Source organism: Rhinopithecus bieti, unplaced genomic scaffold (assembly GCF_001698545.2).
Source record: "Rhinopithecus bieti isolate Rb0 unplaced genomic scaffold, ASM169854v2 scaffold_2574, whole genome shotgun sequence".
NCBI lineage: Eukaryota > Metazoa > Chordata > Mammalia > Primates > Cercopithecidae > Rhinopithecus > Rhinopithecus bieti.
In genome coordinates this window covers 4,411,513-4,428,849 of record NW_016804493.1, presented here as the reverse complement: position 1 = coordinate 4,428,849, position 17,337 = coordinate 4,411,513, and positions in this window count along the sequence as shown.

Genomic DNA, 17,337 nt, shown 5'->3' with positions numbered 1-17,337 from the left:
CACCACTACACCTAGCTTGTTCTTTTTATCTTTTTTTTTTTTGAGATGGCGTCTTGCTCTGTCACCCAGTGGCACGATCTCAGCTCACAGCAAGCTCTGCCTCCTGGATTCACGCCATTCTCCTGCCTCAGCCTCCTGAGTAGCTGGGATTACAGGTGCCTGCCATCACGCCCGGCTAATTTTTTTGTATTTTTTTTTTTAGTAGAGATGGGGTTTCACCGTGTTAGCCAGGATGGTTTGGATCTCCTGACCTCGTGATCCACCTGCCTTGGCCTCCCAAAGTGCTGGGATTACAGGCGTGAGCCACTGCCCCCAGCCTCTTCTTTTTCTTATACAAAGAAAACATATACTTCTACCTACATTGCTTTCTTTCATTTAACATTATATTTTAGTGATCTTTCCATATCACTTCTGTGCATCCTTTTAATGATCCTGCGTTCTTTAAGGTACTGCTTTCTACTCCCTTCTTCCTAAAAATCAAGATTAGATTTATCTATGCCCATGAGTTTCATTTCTCACACATTAGTATAGATGTGTAGGCTTGCTAGGACACAAATACATTTGAGAGGAAATGCTTAGTTACTTTCTTAAATCTTCTGCAGACATACTGTGTTGGTGGCTAGAGCACTACACAGACAAGAATGAAGAAACCAGGTATGTCCCAGCAGTCCAAGAACATGTAATTAAAATGACTCACACTTTCCATTGGGGAAGAAACAAAGACCTTTAACTTTATCTTTACCAAATTATATAAGTAGCTCATCCAAGCTCTCGAATGATGTCACCTTTTCAGTTGGGATCAGAGGAAACATTCTGAGTTTGTTACAAACATCTTGTTGGGTCTTTACCAAACTTGAGCTAATAAAATCTGTTTCTCTTTGCTGATAGTTTCCCACTAAAAGCAGTTAGACACCGACCTGAGTGAGCAAGTAAAGGGAAAGCGAGCTCTTTGTTACTAAGGAGTCTTATTTGCAATGACACACTCCCAATTCAAACTGGCCTTAGCATTAAAAAGGCAGTTTATTATTTTGCCTCTCAGAGGGATGGTTCAGTGGCTTGAGGTGTAGCTAGAACCAGGGATCAAATAATAACATTAAAACTCCATCTCTTGGTTTTGTTTTTCTCTGTGTTCTCTCCATGTGATGGCAAAGATGGCCCCATCTTTGGAGTTGCTTAGCAACTCTAGTGGAAGGAAGAACATCTTTTCTGAGAGCACTAACAAAAGTCCCTAAGAGGTCTCTGGCCTTGCTTGGACTACCAAGCAGCCCTGCTTGGGGCAGAGAATGGTGAACCTCTGCCTAAACATATGAACAGAAATAGGATTTTACAGAAGGGAGGAGGGGCGGCTTCCCAAAGGCATTTTGATTGATTTGTTTCACAACCACAAACCCACAAATGCAACCGAGAAGAAATAGCTAAAGAGAAGAAAACCACCAGGCAAGTATCGCTGAAGCCAATTGTGGTTTTTTTTTTTTTGTTTGTTTGTTTTTTGAGACGGAGTCGTTCTGCGGTTGGCCCAGGCTGGAGTACAATGGCACCATCTCAGTTCACTGCAACCTCCACCTCCCGGGTTCCAGCGATTCTCCTGCCTCAGCCTCCCGAGTGGCTGGGATTACAGGTGCACGCCACCATGCCTGGCTAATTTTTGTATTTTTAGTAGAGACAGGGTTTCACCGTGTTGGCCAGACTGGTCTGGAACTCCTGACCTCAGGTGACCCACCCGTCTCAACCTCCCAAAGTGCTGGAATTACAGGCGTGAGCCACCGTGCCCAGCCATGTTTTTATTTTAAGTAATTTATAGTTAGCACTTACTAAGCACCCTCTGGATACCAGAATTGATTTACATACATTATCACAATCTTCAACAAGCCTCCATAAGATAGGTAGTGAAGTTTCCACAGCCACACGACTACCGAGTGGCAGAACTAAGACACTAAGTGAAACTGAAGAAGAATGACGTGGTTGGCAATGTCAAATCATTTCATGATGTTGTTTTTTTCTATTTATAATGTGCCTGGGAGGACTCTGGCCTTGCTTGGCCTACCAAACAGCCCCACTTGGAGCAGGGACTGGTGGGAGGGAACAGTGAAACCTTCTTAACCATGTAAATGTAGGATTATACAGAATCCTACAGAATAGGATTAACCATGCTGCATACTAGGGCACAAATACAAATAAAGTACCATCCTGTCTTCCAGGAGGTTTCCGTCTGGCGGTAAACCAACATGTAAAGAATAATTACAAAGCAATGTTGTAAGTGCTGTAGCAGAAGTACTGGAACAGAGGCCCGAGTAGCTATCGGCTACAAAACAAACCATTGAAGAAAGCAGCACCTATTTGGAATATCAGTCAATAAAAGTGGATTTGTCAATTTTGCCTTTAAAATGTAACATCTAAGTGAAGATTTAAAAAGTTAAAAAAAAAGCATATATTCTTCCCCCAAACTGTAATCCTCAAAGACACTAGACTTGTAAAATTGTACAGATGAATTTTATCAAACTAAGGGACCCCTTTCTTAAACTCTTTCAGAGATTAGAAAAGGAGTAATTACATTCATTTTGAGACTTATAAAATCTCAGTGTTAAAACTTTATAAAGATGGTATAAAAGTTATAGCTTTGTCTCATCAACACATAAAAATCATATATATATATTTAAAAGAGATGGGGTCTCACTGTTACACAGGCTGGAGTGCTGTGCCGTGATCACAGCTCACTGTAGCTTCGAATTTCTGGGCTCAAGTGATCCTCCCACCTCAGCCTCCTGAGTAGTGCCTAGCCCCCATGTTTAAAATATAACAGCAATGGCCTGAAAAATGAACTGGATGACCCATGACTCTATAACGGTTATATATGAAAAAACAGATTCCTATATTACACATAAATTCAAGGTGGATTAAATATCTGAATATAAGACGGCATGGTGGCTCACACCTGTATTGCCAGCACTTTGGGAGGTTGAAGTGGAAGGATCCCTTGAGGCCAGGAGTTTGAGCCCTGGGCAATATAGTGAGACACTGTCTCTACAAAAAATTTAAGAATTAGCTGGGCCCGGTGGTGCATGCCTGTAGTCCCAGCTACTCAGGAGGCTGAAGTGGGAAGCTCAAGCAATGAGCCCAAGGAGTTTAAGGTTGCAGTGAGCTATGATTGCACCACTGCACTTCAGCCTGGGTGACCCTGTTGCAAAAAACAAAAACAGCCCGGGAACAGTGGCTCATACCTGTAATCCCAGCACTTGGGAGGCCGAGGTGTGTGGATCACTTGAGGTCAGGAGGTCAAGACCAGCCTGGCCAACATGGTGAAACCTGTCTCTACTAAAAATACAAAAATCAGCTGGGTGTTGTGGCGGGCACCTGTAATTCCAGCTACTTGGGAGGCTGAGGCAGGAGAATCACTTGGACCCGGGAGGCGGAGGTTGCAGTGAACCGAGATCATACCACTGCACTCCAGCCTGGGCAACAAGAGACTCCGTCTCGGGGGGGAAAAAAAGTTTGAAAAATAAGTAGAATATCTAGGACCCTGGAGTAAGGAGGGTACTCAGATATAAAACACAAACTATCAAAGATTGACAAATTTAAGTATATTAAAATGAACATTACAGTGAACAACATCTGTACAAAAAAGGCACCAGCCGGGTGCGGTGGCTGACACCTGTAATCCCAGAACTTTGGGAGGCCGAGGTGTGTGGATCAGGTCAGGAGTTCAAGACCAGTCTGGCCAACATGGTGAGACCCTGTCTCTACTAAAAATACAAAAATTAGCCGGGCGTGGTGGCACACACCTGTAATTCCAGACACTCGGGAGGCTGAGGCAGGAGAATTGCTTGAGCCTGGGAGACAGAGGTTGCAGTGAGCTGAGATCTTGCCATTGCATTCCAGCTTGGCTGACAGAGGGAGACTCTGTCTCAAAACAGGAAAAAAAAAAAAAAACACCTAAAACAAATAGAAGCCACATACTGGGTAAGAGATCTAATCAAGACATAATTAATATCCAAAATAAATAAAAGAACTCTTGGAATCAGTAACACAAACCACCCAGGCTGGGTGCAGTGGCTCACGCCTGTAAGCCCAACACTTTGGGAGGCCGAGGTAAGTAGATCACTTGAGGTCAGGAGGTCAAGACCAGCCTGGCCAACACGGTGAAACCCTGTCTCTAGGGCTGGGCGTGCTGGTTTACGCCTGTAATCCCAGAACTTTGGGAGGCTGAGGCAGGCAGATCACAAGGTCAGGAGATCCAGACCATCCTGGCTAACACTGCAAAACTCCATCTCTACTAAAAACACAAAAAATTAGCCGGGCGTCATGGCACGCGCCTGTAGTCCCAGCTACTTGGGAGGCTGAGGCAGGAGAATTGCTTGAACCTGGGAGGCAGAGGTTGCAGTAAGCTGAGATTGTGCCACTGCACTCCAGCCTGGGTGACAGAGTGAGACTCTGTCTCAAAAAAAGAAAAAGAAAAAAGAAAAACGCTGTCTCTACTAAAAATAAAAAAATTAGCCAGACGTGGTGGTGTAATCCTAGCTACTCGGGAGGCTGAGGCAGGAGAATGTTTTGAACCTGGGAGGTGGAGGTTGCAGTGAACTGAGATCACCGACTCTCAAACAACAACATCAAAACAACAACAATAAAAACAAAACACCCAGTAGAAAAATGGGCGAAAGACTTTTCAACTGAGATTAGAAAAAAGGAATAACCGGCCGGGCACGGTGGCTCAAGCCTGTAATCCCAGCACTTTGGGAGGCCGAGACGGGCGGATCACGAGGTCAGGAGATCGAGACCATCCTGGCTAACACGGTGAAACCCGTCTCTACTAAAAAATACAAAAAACTAGCCGGGCGAGGTGGCAGGCGCCTGTAGTCCCAGCTACTCCGGAGGCTGAGGCAGGAGAATGGCGTAAACCCGGGAGGCGGAGCTTGCAGTGAGCTGAGATCTGGCCACTGCACTCCAGCCTGGGTGACAGAGCGAGACTCCGTCTCAAAAAAAAAAAAAAAAAGGAATAACCACAAATTCATTTTGAGACTTACAAAATCTCAATGTTAAAACTTTATAAAGACGACATGAAGCCATGCACAGTGGCTCACGCCTGTAATCCCATCCCAACACTTTGGGAGGCCAAGGTGGCAGGATCAATTGAACTCAGTTTTTAAGGCCACAGTGAGCTATAATCATGCCACTTTACTCCAGCCTGGGTGACAGTGAAACCCTGTGTCCAAAACAAAACAAAACCCACAAAAACAAAAAGACAGTGTAAGAGAAAAAAAAAAATTATAGATCTCATTTATCAACATAGAAAATCAAAGTTTTATTTTTTTTCAAGAGATGGAGTCTCACTTTGCCACCTAGGCTGGAGTACAGTGGCGTGGTCATAGCTCACTGCAGCCTCAAATTCATGGGCTCAAACAATCCTCCCGCCTCAGCCTCCCAAAGTGCTGGCCAGGCTTAAGCTACCATGCCCAGTCTAGCATTTAGATCTTTAATTCACTTTAAATTTATTTTATGTATAATTAATATAGGAATCTACTTTTTTCATATGTATATAATCATTATTTTGTTAATTCCCACAAAAGAGAAAACCTAACAGGTCAGTAAACAAAATTCTTAACATCACTCAAGACCACTGTCACTGTACCAACTCTAGAATGTGCCATTCACAAAGACTAAACTGTGAACAGTGCCTCCTAGAGTTGTGTGGTATCTACACTATGTTATTGGTGACCTGGTAAAAATCTAAAGGAAACTATGGAATATAACTTCATCAAATTGGCCAAAATTAAATTTTCAACAAATGAAATGTTGGTGAGGATGTGAGGCATCTAGAATTGTCGTAAATGGCTGTTGTGTATGTAAACTGGTACCATCACTTTGGTAAAAAGTTTGACACTGTATCTAGTGAAGTTGAAGGTGCCTGTAATCCATGGCTTAGCAAGTTTCACTTCTAGGTATATATTCCAGAAATATCCCTACATGTGTATAAGAGACATGTAGAAGAATGATCATTGCAACCTTGTTTGAACAAAAAATTGGAAACCAACTAAATGTCCACCACAAGAGAATGGAGAGATATGTGGTATATTTATACAAAGGAATACCATATAGCAGTTGAAATAACTCGAGCTACATGTGTCAACATAAATAAATCTCCAAAGCAGTACTGAGAATGAAAGAAGCAAGAGGCAGAAGTATATTCAGCATGATCCATTTCTATAAAGTTTAAAAATTTGCAAAACAATTATATTTATTGCTTATAGATATAAACTTAGGTAATAAAAGTATCAACCATGCAAGGGAATGAAACACCAGCTTCAGGATGGTGGTTCCCTAATGGAGGGAGGGCAATGGGATCAGGAAAGGGTAAATGTGGGGTTTCAAACACTAGTCATGTTTTCTCCAAAAAGTAAAAACCTGATGCAAAGATAGCAGAATGTTTACTGTTGGGTAGTGGGTGTTTCTTTTCTTTTCTTTTCTTTTTTTTTAAAGACACAGGGTCTCACTATGTTGCCCTGGCTGGTCTTGAATTCCTGGGCTCAAATGACCCTTGCACCTTGGCTTCCTGAGTAACTTGGATGACAGGCACATATCACCATGCCCAGCTCCTTTTTACTTTATGTTTGAAATATTTCATAACTTTGGTTTTGTTTTTAAGTTACACCAGTGAGAATAGAAATTGGGTCCTTCTCAAAGGACAGCATGTGGCTGCCTCCATTTCTCACTTCCTCTTCCCTCCTCAGCTCAAGATAGGCAAGCTTCTCCCCCTCCACTTCTCTGCCCCAGAGTTTGCTAGGCTTACCAAAATAACCTTGTCCTCCCACCCACCCCGTGGATACTTGCCACCACACCCAGCTAATTTTCATAATTTTTTTTGTAGCAATGGGGTGTCACTATGTTGCCCAGGCTGGTCTCAAACTCTGGCCTCAAGGGATCCTCCCCAGCACTTGGCCACTTTTTTTTTTTTTTTTTTTTTTTTTTTTTTTTTTTTTTTGGCACCAATCTTCTTTGCCTCTCTTTAATATATTCTATACTTTACATTACTGTCTCCTGGAAGCTCCTAATTGTCTTTCTCCTGATTTTCCTCTGGTCTCTCAGTCACTCTCGTTTCTATGCTTTTCTACCTGCTCCTGAAGTCTCCATTTCCCCAGGGTTCCCTCCTCACCACTGTCCCCTTCTCCATCTGCACATTCTCTGTAGATGACTTCATCTAACCCATGTCTTTAATGATGACTCCAAAATTTTTATCTCAATCCCATCTCCTGAGCACTAAACCAGTCCCTCTAAATGCCCACTCTAGGCCCTTATCCTGCCAAAATCTTAACCTCTGAAACTGGGTACATCTCCTGCCTACATCTCCTGGCCCCCCACAAAACCAGCTCCTCTTCCTGGTCTCCTTTCACAATCCACGGCATAACGTTCCATTCTGTCACCAACACGATAACCTGGGAGTCATCCTCAACCACTCCCTCTTCCACTCCCTGCACTCGCCTCCCCCTCTGCCTGTTTCTGAAGTCAGCCCCTCCCTGTGGTTCCTCAAGCCCCTATTGCCTGGGCCTCATCATTTCTCTTGAAGTTACTACAGTAATCCCCTAACTATGATCTCCTCCCCACCATCCCTGCTCCTGCAGTCTGTTCTTGCTACAGCAAAGAGTTAATTTTCTAAAATGTAACTTCATCTTAGCACCCATCTCTCAAAATCCCTGAATGCAGAGTGGTCAGGATAAAACTATTCTCCTTTGCAAGGCACTCAGAGTCCTTCCTGCTGTGACCTTCAGCCTTATCCCCAGCGTCTCCCATACTCCACTAGCCCAGCCATGCTGTGCTATCACCTCTAGACTTTATGATGTTTCTCCACTGCAAATACCCTTCCCTCTAAACTGTCCCCATGTGTACCCCCAGTTCTTTTTGCTTGCTGTCCACTAATATTTCCCCTTCACCAGTTCTTTGCTAAGAACGCTGCACCCTTCTCCCAGGTTGGGTATTAGACCTTTGTCACAGTCATCCTCACACTGCGCTCTTCCATTGCGAAGTCACTTGCCCATCTTCCTTTAGTCAGGAGCAGCATGAGGACTCTCCCTTATCCTTGTACCCCAGGTGCAGAGCAGAATGCCTGGCACATTGATGGCATCCAGGAGGTGTATGACTGCTCTTACCTGGAACTGAGAGCCTACTTAACAAGCACCGACACATCTGACTTTTGCAGCAGCAGCTGAAACACACTGGCCACGAAGAGGTCTTAAGGCAGGCTTGTGCAATCCCAAAGGTGGCCAGAGGATCTCTTTCAAGGAGAATTTGGAGGGAGGCAATATAAATGTTCTTATTCTCAAAAGACTTCTTCATTAAACAGAAAAAAGGCAGGCCTTAAAATGTACAACTTGATTCCGTTTTTCATCTTTATTTCTTATGGTTTGGATATTTGTCCCTGCCCAAATCTCATGTTGAACTGTAATCCTAAATGCTGGAGGTGAGGCCTTGTGGGAGGCGTTTGGATCACGGGGCAGATCCCTCATGACCTGTTACTGTCTTTGTGATAGTTCTCACAATATCCGGTCATGCCGAGGTATGTGGCACCTCCCTCCACTCTCTCTCTTGCTCCTGCTTTCACCATGTGAGACGCCTGCTCCCACTTTACCTTCCATCATGAGTAAAGCTTCCTGAGGCCTCCCCAGAGGCAGATGCTAGCACTGTTTCCTCTACAGCCTGCAGAATTGTGAGCCAATTAAACACCTTTTCTTTTTTTTCTTTTTTTTGAGATAGATCTCACTCTGTCACCCAGGCTGAAGTGAGTGGCGAGATCTCGGCTCACTGCAACCTCCACCTCCCAGGTTCAAGTGATTCTCCTGCCTCAGCCTCCCAAGTAGCTGGGATTACAGGTGTCCACCACCACACCTGGCTAATTTTTTTTGTATTTTTAGTAGAGACAGGGTTTCACCATGTTGGTCAGGCTGGTCTTGAACTCCTGACCTCAAGGATCCACCGGCCTTGGGCTCTCAAAGTGCTGGGATTACAGGTGTAAGCCACCTTGCCCAGCCAAATGTCTTTTCCTATAAATTACCCAGTCTCAGCTATTTCTTTTTGGCAATGCAAGAACAGCCTAACATACCTAAAAGCAATCCTGGTGGCTGACACTGAGGAAGCAAAGCCACAGTTAGGTAGGAGGATCCACATACACCTCTGTGATCAACAGCCTTGCTCCTGCACCTGGAGCTGTTGCTTCCCGATGTGGGATGGAGGGGTGCAGACAAACACATGTGCAGACACCTGGTGTGCAGCATGACACTCTACAAACATCTGCCCAATAAGCTTGTCCTGAGGACAGTCACGTTGATTAGCAAAAGCTCTGGAAATTGGGACTAGCAAATTGGAAGGAGTCACTTAGAAGCTGGCAGACGGACGACCTTGGCTGGAGTTTCCTAAGTGCTAGTCACTGCATGTGTGGTAGACAGTCCTCCTATACCTATCACAACCCCATTGCCAAGTGCGCAGAGCTGCCCTCATTTCAAAGGTGAGGACACTGACACTTTGAGAATGAAGTTACCTACCCAACATCACACAACTAGCACATCCTGGTGCCAAAACTCACGCTTTGGTCTAATGTCCAAACCCATCTTTATTTTGCTAGTCCAGACAGTGAGAATTAAAGGCCTTTGTTTGAATGTGGTCCACAGACATGTATATAAATATCTAATTTTCTTGCTTCTGAAAAAAATTTTTAAGATCTAGCAACAATCAGCTAGAACAACAACAAAAAAATGGTTCCAGTTCATTCCACCTGCCTTAAGTTTCCTACTCCTGAAAAGATTGGGTTTCTGACCATTGTACTGTAGTCTACACACTATCATTCATTTATTTTTGAGACAGAGTCTCGCCCTGTCGCTCAGCTTGGAGTGAAGTGGTGCAATCTTGGCTCAATGCAACCTCCGCCTCCTGGGTTCAAATGATTCTCCTGTCTCAGCCTCCTGAGTAGCTGGGATTACAGGTGCATGCCACCTCGCCCAGCTAGTTTTAATATGTTTTATTTTTTGGGGGGGAGAGTCTCTCTCTGTCATCTAGGCTGGAGTGCAGTGGCGCAATCTCAGCTCACTGCAACCTCTGCCTCCCAGGTTCAAGAGATTCTCGTGCCTCAGTCTCCTGAGTAGCTAGGATTATAGGCATGCACCACCATGCCCAGCTTCTTTTTGTATTTTTAGTAGAGCCGGCTTTTCGCCATGTTAGCCAGGCTGGTCTGGAACTCCTAACTGCAGGTAATCCACCCATCTCAGCCTCCCAAAGTGCTGGAATTATAGGCGTGAGCCACTATGCCTGGCCTAGTTTTTATTTTATTTTGAAACAGAGTTTCGCTTTTGTTGCCATCTTGGCCCACTGCCACCTCTTCCTCCCAAGTTGAAGAGATTCTCCTGCCAGAGCCTCCTGAGTAGCTGGGATTACAGGCGCCTGCCACCACGCCCAGCTCATTTTTATATTTTTAATAGAGGTAGGGTTTCACCATGTTGGCCAGTCTGGTCTTGAACTCCTGACTTTTAAGTGATCTGCCTACCTTGGCCTCCCAAAGTGCTGGGATTACAGGTGTGAGCCACCGTGCCTGGCCCATCTATTTTAGAAAATAATTCCCTCAAAGTATATGCAAGCAAAATACTAAGCCATGTGGGCCCTTGTTGTTTGGGCTACTATAACAAAACACCACAGACTGAATAGTTAATAAACAATCTAGCTTTATTTCTTACCATTCTGGAGGCCGGGAAGTCCAAGATCAAGGTGTGATTTGTGTCTAGTGAGAGCCCAATTCCTGGTTTATAGACAGCCATCTTCTCATTGTGTCCTCACATGGTGGAAGAGGCAGGGAATTTCTGGAGTCCCTTTGATAAAGACACTAATCCCATTCATGAGGGCTCTGCATTTTTTTGTTTTGTTTTTTTGAGATGGAGTTTTGCTCTTGTCACCCAGGCTGGAGTGCAATGGCGCAATCTCAGGTCACTGCAACCTCCTCCTCCCGGGTTCAAACAGTTCTCCTGCCTCAGCCTCCAGAGTAGCTGGGATTACAGGCGCCTGCCCCCACGCCCAGCTAATTTTTGTATTTTTAGTAGAGGTGGGGTTTCACCGTGTTGGCCAGGCTAGTCTCAAAACTCCTGACCTCAGGTGATCCACCCACCTTGGCCTCCCAAAATGCTGGGATTACAGGCGTGAGCCACCATGCCTGGCTAGGCTCTGCTCTTAAGACCTAATCACCTCCCAAAGACCCAGTCACCTCCCAAAGACCCCACCTCTAATACCATAATTTTGGGAGTTACGACTTCAACAGAGGAATCTGCGGGGGACACAAACATTCAGACCATAGCAGCTCTCATCTTTCATGAAGGAGGCACAGGGCCAGGCTGCACCACCTACCTGCTTTAGCACAGGTGAGTGAGCACTGTCATCGGAGCTGGTTTCAACTGCACTTGCCACTCCATCACCCCAAGGCTGCCTTCTCCCACTGTCAGCTGGCTTCACAGCCCAGCAGTTACTGACATGTTAGTAAAGAAGGACATTCACAGTGGCACTCGGTAAGTTGAAGAACAAAAGTACAGCATGAAAATGCCAGCTGAAAAGGCATTCACTAGAGGTCAAAACAGTTCACAAGAGGCAGCAATAAACAGGGAAGTTGACGAAACTTTGGGTTAGGGGATGCAGGTCCTGAAACTTACATTAAGAAAAGCTCTTTGCTTTCAATTAACAAAATCGAATTCAGAGCAAATGGGTGAACTGGACTGAGCGTGCCTCCATTGTTGGGTAAAGCTTAGTAATACTGCCCACAGTATCATTTCCCAGAGCTTTCTTGAGAGGTTGCACAGAAAGGTCTTGTTGTTGAACTGAAGAAAGATGCTGGGAATGGGCTCTGTGATCCTGCTCTGTTGTCAGGTTGGTTTCACCCGCAAGGGGCCCACCGTACCTCCCCGTGGAGACACTGCTTAGTTTCAATGTGCTTTTCATTCTCTTGGCTGCCTAAGCAAATGGCCATCACTGTTTCCATTGTGAGCTCTTCCCCTTCGGGAGCTGAGCCCAAAGTACAGGGAACATGTGCTGGAGACCAACATTTGGCAGCCTGGGTCCCACTTGGAGTGACTTTCTTCCACTCCCTTTCCTCCCACAGAGACATTTTTCTGCATCTGGTCACTGAAAAGCAGTGCTGGACAGGCTTGTTCTAAAAGCTGATTCCTAACCCTACTGGCTCATAGGAATGAGGGGCAAAACATCCATACTCAAATTCAGAGCCCAGGTTAGTAGACTGAGCCAAAAGTTATTTTCAGGCTGGCATGGTGGCTCATGCCTCTAATCCCAGCACTCTGGCAGGCAGAGGCGGGAGGATCACCTGAGGTTGAGAGTTCGAGACCCACCTGACCTTCATGGAGAAGCCCCATCTCTACTAAAAATACAGAATTAGCCGAGCATGGTGGCACATGCCTGTAATCCCAGCTACTCGGGAGGCTGAGGCAGGAGAACCGCTTGAACCCAGGAGGTGGAGGTTGCGGTAAGCCCAGATCGCGCCGTTGTACTCCAGCCTGGGCAACAAGAGTAAAACTATCTAAACAAAAAAAAAAAGTTATTTCCATCCTTCCCTTGTCACCAACATGACTGAGGCCATATGTAGTCACAGCATCAGTGGGCAGTTTCCCAGAGAAAATTTTTCTTTGTATTATCTATCCAATTAATAATTTTTATGAGAATCCTACCTAACAGTTGAAAAACACTGAGCATCCTAAATGCGACGATCTAATTTTGTAGGACAGATGAGAATTTGTAAGCAGAGGTTAAATACTTTCCCCACATCCACACAGAAGTTAGTGGCAGAACTGGTACTAGGACACAACTGCTTGAGTATCTAGGTCCAGTTTTATTCTACACCAAGTAATAAGGACCATGTTTTTGTTTTTTTGCATTTTAAAATTGAGGTATAATTATGTAAAGTACACGAACATTAACGTGTAGACTTAATGTGGACAAATGTTTACACCAATATAATCAACGCTCCAATCAAAACACAGGATGTTTCCATCCTCCAGAGGCCTCTTTCTACTCGACCGCCTGCTCCCCACCCCCACCACATCAGGCAGTCACCACTCATCTGATACTTGTCCCTTTTGATTCATTTTGGGTCCCCAGTTTTAAGAAATAAAAATTGAATTCAAACAACTTTGCCTGAAGCCCTTAAGTCTTTACAGAATTTTCCTACCACTTTTGGACCACAGGTATAAAGATTTGTTTTGGATTCATCTGGACAGTGTTACAGCAAGTCAGTCTCAGCCCCAATACAGACACGTTTAGGTTTAAAAGGATTCACGTTTATAGGACGTGAAGGTCAACAATTCTTCAATATGGGGTATTAAAAAAACTACTCTTTCTGGAAAATAAATGTGCTTTGTCTAAAGTATCTGTCTCCTTGGCTGTTTCTGTATCTAACCATTCCTTCAGGATAACTGCCTATGGAAAGAGCTGCTTGAGCTCTGGAAAGTAAGCACTTATATACTAAGTATTTTTCCAGTTGGAAGCTGTCTCCTGGTTTCAATAGCTTTTCTGTTGCGGTGGGATTCATTTTAACAGCTCCTCTGGCTTTCCCAGACACCATCTCAGGAGGCAGTGGCAGTTGAAAAGATAATACTGTCCTAAGCCATTTAACTAGCCAGGAAGGGAACTGGGTTTTAGGAGCTGGAAAATTTTGGCTAAGGCTTGCTCAGAACACTGTCTTAAATCCAAAAAGTCTTGCCAAGGTCCAGGTGGAGGCAGCTTTCCCCCAGCCACAGACACTACCAAATCAGACAGGGCTTGCATTTCTTCCGACCAGAGGCACTGGCAGCCAGGGTCAGTCATTATCTCCATAGCAGCCTCGTTTCCCCAGACAGTGAGCTCATGCTTGGCACTGATCAACTCCATAAAACAAGGCATTTAACCCTATGCAGAAGTGACTACATGAAACCTATACACACAATTATTTAAATCAAGCCAAGTTTTGAAAATTATTAAGAAAATACAAATTATGCAACACAGTCATAACACTAGAACCCACGTATGGACACAGAATAAACAGCAAGGCTCAAAGTGTAGACTTCCCTGAAACAGCCAAATTCCACAAGACAGTAATTCTGTGGAATTAAGCTGCCTAAAGCAGCTTGTGAGATTCCTCTTCCCTATACAACATCGCCTCTATGTGTTTTCTGGTGTTAATGCAGTTTAAAATAGAGAAACCTTTTCCATTAATTTTATTTCATTTAAAAAAATTATTTACAAAATAGGCATATATTAACATGGTTCAAAATTTTAAAAGGGTATACAGTTAAAAGTCCCCCTCCCATTCCTTGGACCCTGGCCATCCTTTGTCCTGTTTGATGATTGGTTTCTTGTAAGTCGATTCATAGATACTTTAGTATACACAAGCTAAACAGTTACCTATCTTTCATGTTTTTTTTTTTTTTTTTTCAGCCTCCCGAGTAGCTGGGATTACAAGCATGCGCCACTATGCCCGGCTAATTTTGTATTTTTAGTAGAGACGAGGTTTCTCCATGTTGGTCAGGCTGGTCTTGAACTCCCAACCTCAGGTGATCCACCTGCCTCGGCCTCCCAAAGTGCTGGGATTATAGGCGTGAGCCACTGCACTCGGCCTCTTTCATGCTTTTTTAATAGAAATGGCATGTTGTAATGGTGTTCTGTGCTTTGCTTTCTTTGGATTCACTGTATTTAGAAATAGAACTTAGGAGATATATTTAAATCAAGCAAATTATATGTTTATTTAATCTTTGACCAAACAATCCCACTTCTAAGACTATCCAAAAGATACAGTGGCAAAAATACAAATTGTTGCATATATGATATGCCAACAACTAATAAAAATGGCTACTGTTAGAGGGAAGGAAAAAACCAGGGAGGAGACAAGGATGAAAGACATCTGAATGTACCTTTCTTCAAAGAAAACTAGTTCTAGCCAGGCGTGGTGGCTCATGCCTGTAATCCTAGCACTCTGGGAGGCCAAGATGGGAGGATCGTTTGAGGCCAGGAATTAAAGACCAACCTGGCCAACACAGTGAGACCCCCGTCTCTATTTTTTTTAAAAAAACAAACAAACTAGTTTCAACTTTGGAATCATACAAACATTTTACATAATTTTAAAAGGCATCCCTAAAACTGAAAGTAAAGTAAAATTATGTGCAGATTTGGAGCAATAACTAGAGAGGAACTATTTCAAGTGACTTTAAAACACAATTGTTAGAAGCAGGGTTTCTTAACCTCAGCATGACTGACATTTTAAGCCAGATAATTATTTGCAGGGAGTGGGGGTGGGGACAGGGCAGTTGTCCTGTGCATCATGCGATGTTAGCAGCATCCAAGGCTCAACGAGCTTCTATAATTGGCAACACCTGACACATACTGCCATACATCATTGCTGAGAGCAGCAGTCCCCGAGGCATGAAAAAGTCTTCCTTAGAGCAGCAGTCCCCAACCTTTTTGGCACCAGGGACTGGTTTCATGGAAGACAATTTTTCCACAGATCTAGGGGTGGGGATAGGGGATAGTTTTGGGATGACTGAAGTGCATTACATTTATTGTGCACTGTATTTCTATTATTAATACATGATGAAATAATGACACAACTCACCATAATGTAGAATCAGTAGGAGCCCTGAGCTTGTTTTCCTGTAACTAGATAGTCTCATCTGGAGGTTATGGGAGACAGTGACAGATCATCAGGCATTATATTCTTATAAGGAGTGTGCAACCTAGATCCCCTGCACATGCAGTTCACAATAGGATTCACACTCCTATGAGAATCTAATGCCACCGCTGGTATGACAGGAGGAGCAGCTAAGGTAGTAACGTGAGCGATGGGGGGTGGCTGTAAATACAGATGAAACTTAGCATGCTCACCCGTTACTTACCTCCTGCTGTGCGACCTGGTTCCTAACAGGCCACAGACAAGTAATGATCTGTGGCTCCGGGGCTGGGGGCCCCTGCCCTAAAGATTTTAGAGGAAGTGGAAGCCCCACCAACACCCTGTTTGGACTTCTAGCCTCCAGAACTGAAAGCGGGTACATTTCTTTTTATTTTTTGAGACGGAGTCTTGCTCTGTCATCCAGGCTAGAGTGCAGTGGCACGATCTCGGCTCACTGCAACCTCCACCTCCTGGGTTTGAGAGATTCTCCTGCCTCAGCCTCCTGAGTAGCTGGGACTATAGGCATGCACCACTATGCCTGGCTAATTTTTGTATTTTTGGCAGAGACAGGGTTTCCCCATGTTGGCCAGGATGGTCTTGATCTCCTGACCTCGTGATCTGCCCACCTCGGCCTCCCAAAGTGCTGGGGTTACAGGCGTGAGCCACCGCACCCGGCCAGGGATACATTTCTGTTGTCTTAAGCCACCCAGCTTGTGGTACTTCGTTAAGAAACAGCTCTAGGAAACTATTACAGGCACAAAATTTGTGATGAAAATGTTCTAAAACTGATGGTTGCACAACTCTGTGGACATACTAAAAACTTTTTTTTTTTTTTTTTTGAGACAGAGTCTCACTCTGTCACCTAGGCTGGAGTGCAGTGGCGTGATCTTGGCTCACTGCAACCTCTGACCTCTGCCTCCCAGGTTCAAGTGATTCTCCTGCCTCAGCCTCCCAAGTAGCTGCGATTACAGGTGTGCACCATCATGCCCAGCTAACTTTTGTATTTTTAGTAGAGATGGGGTTTCATCATGTTGGCCTGGCTGGTCTTGAACTCCTGACTTCAGGTGATCTGCCTGCCTCAGCCTCCCAAAGTGTTGCAATTACAGGTGTGACCCACCGTGCTGGGCCTAATAACTTTTAAATTGTATACTTTAGTTGAGTGAATTTTATGGTCTGTGAATTATATCTCAATACAGCTGTTATTAAAAAATATAGCCACAAAATGCTGAAGAACCAATAAGGACCTCGAGTAACCCCAACATGGGCGCTTCCATTTTCAGTCAATCATTCAAAGGCTAAAGTTGAGTGTTAAACATTCAACATTAGTTAAAATAGGATTGGCTGCTGGGTCTGTTGCTGATTTGCTGTAGGGCCTTTGGCTTTTTTTTTTTTTTTTGAGATAGGGTCTTGCTCTGTCACCCAGGTTGGAGTGCAGTGATGAGATCTTCGCTCACCGCTACCTCCGTCTCCTGGGTTCAAGCAATTCTCCTGCCTCAGCCTCCCGAGTAGCTGGGATTAAAGGCGCACACCACCATGCCTGGCTTGTTTTTGTATTTTTAGTAGAGATAGGGTTTCACCATGTTGGCCAGGTTGGTCTTGAACTCCTGACCTCAAGTGATCTGCCTGCCTTGGCCTCCCAAAGTGCTGGGATTACAGGCCTGAGCCACTTCACCTGG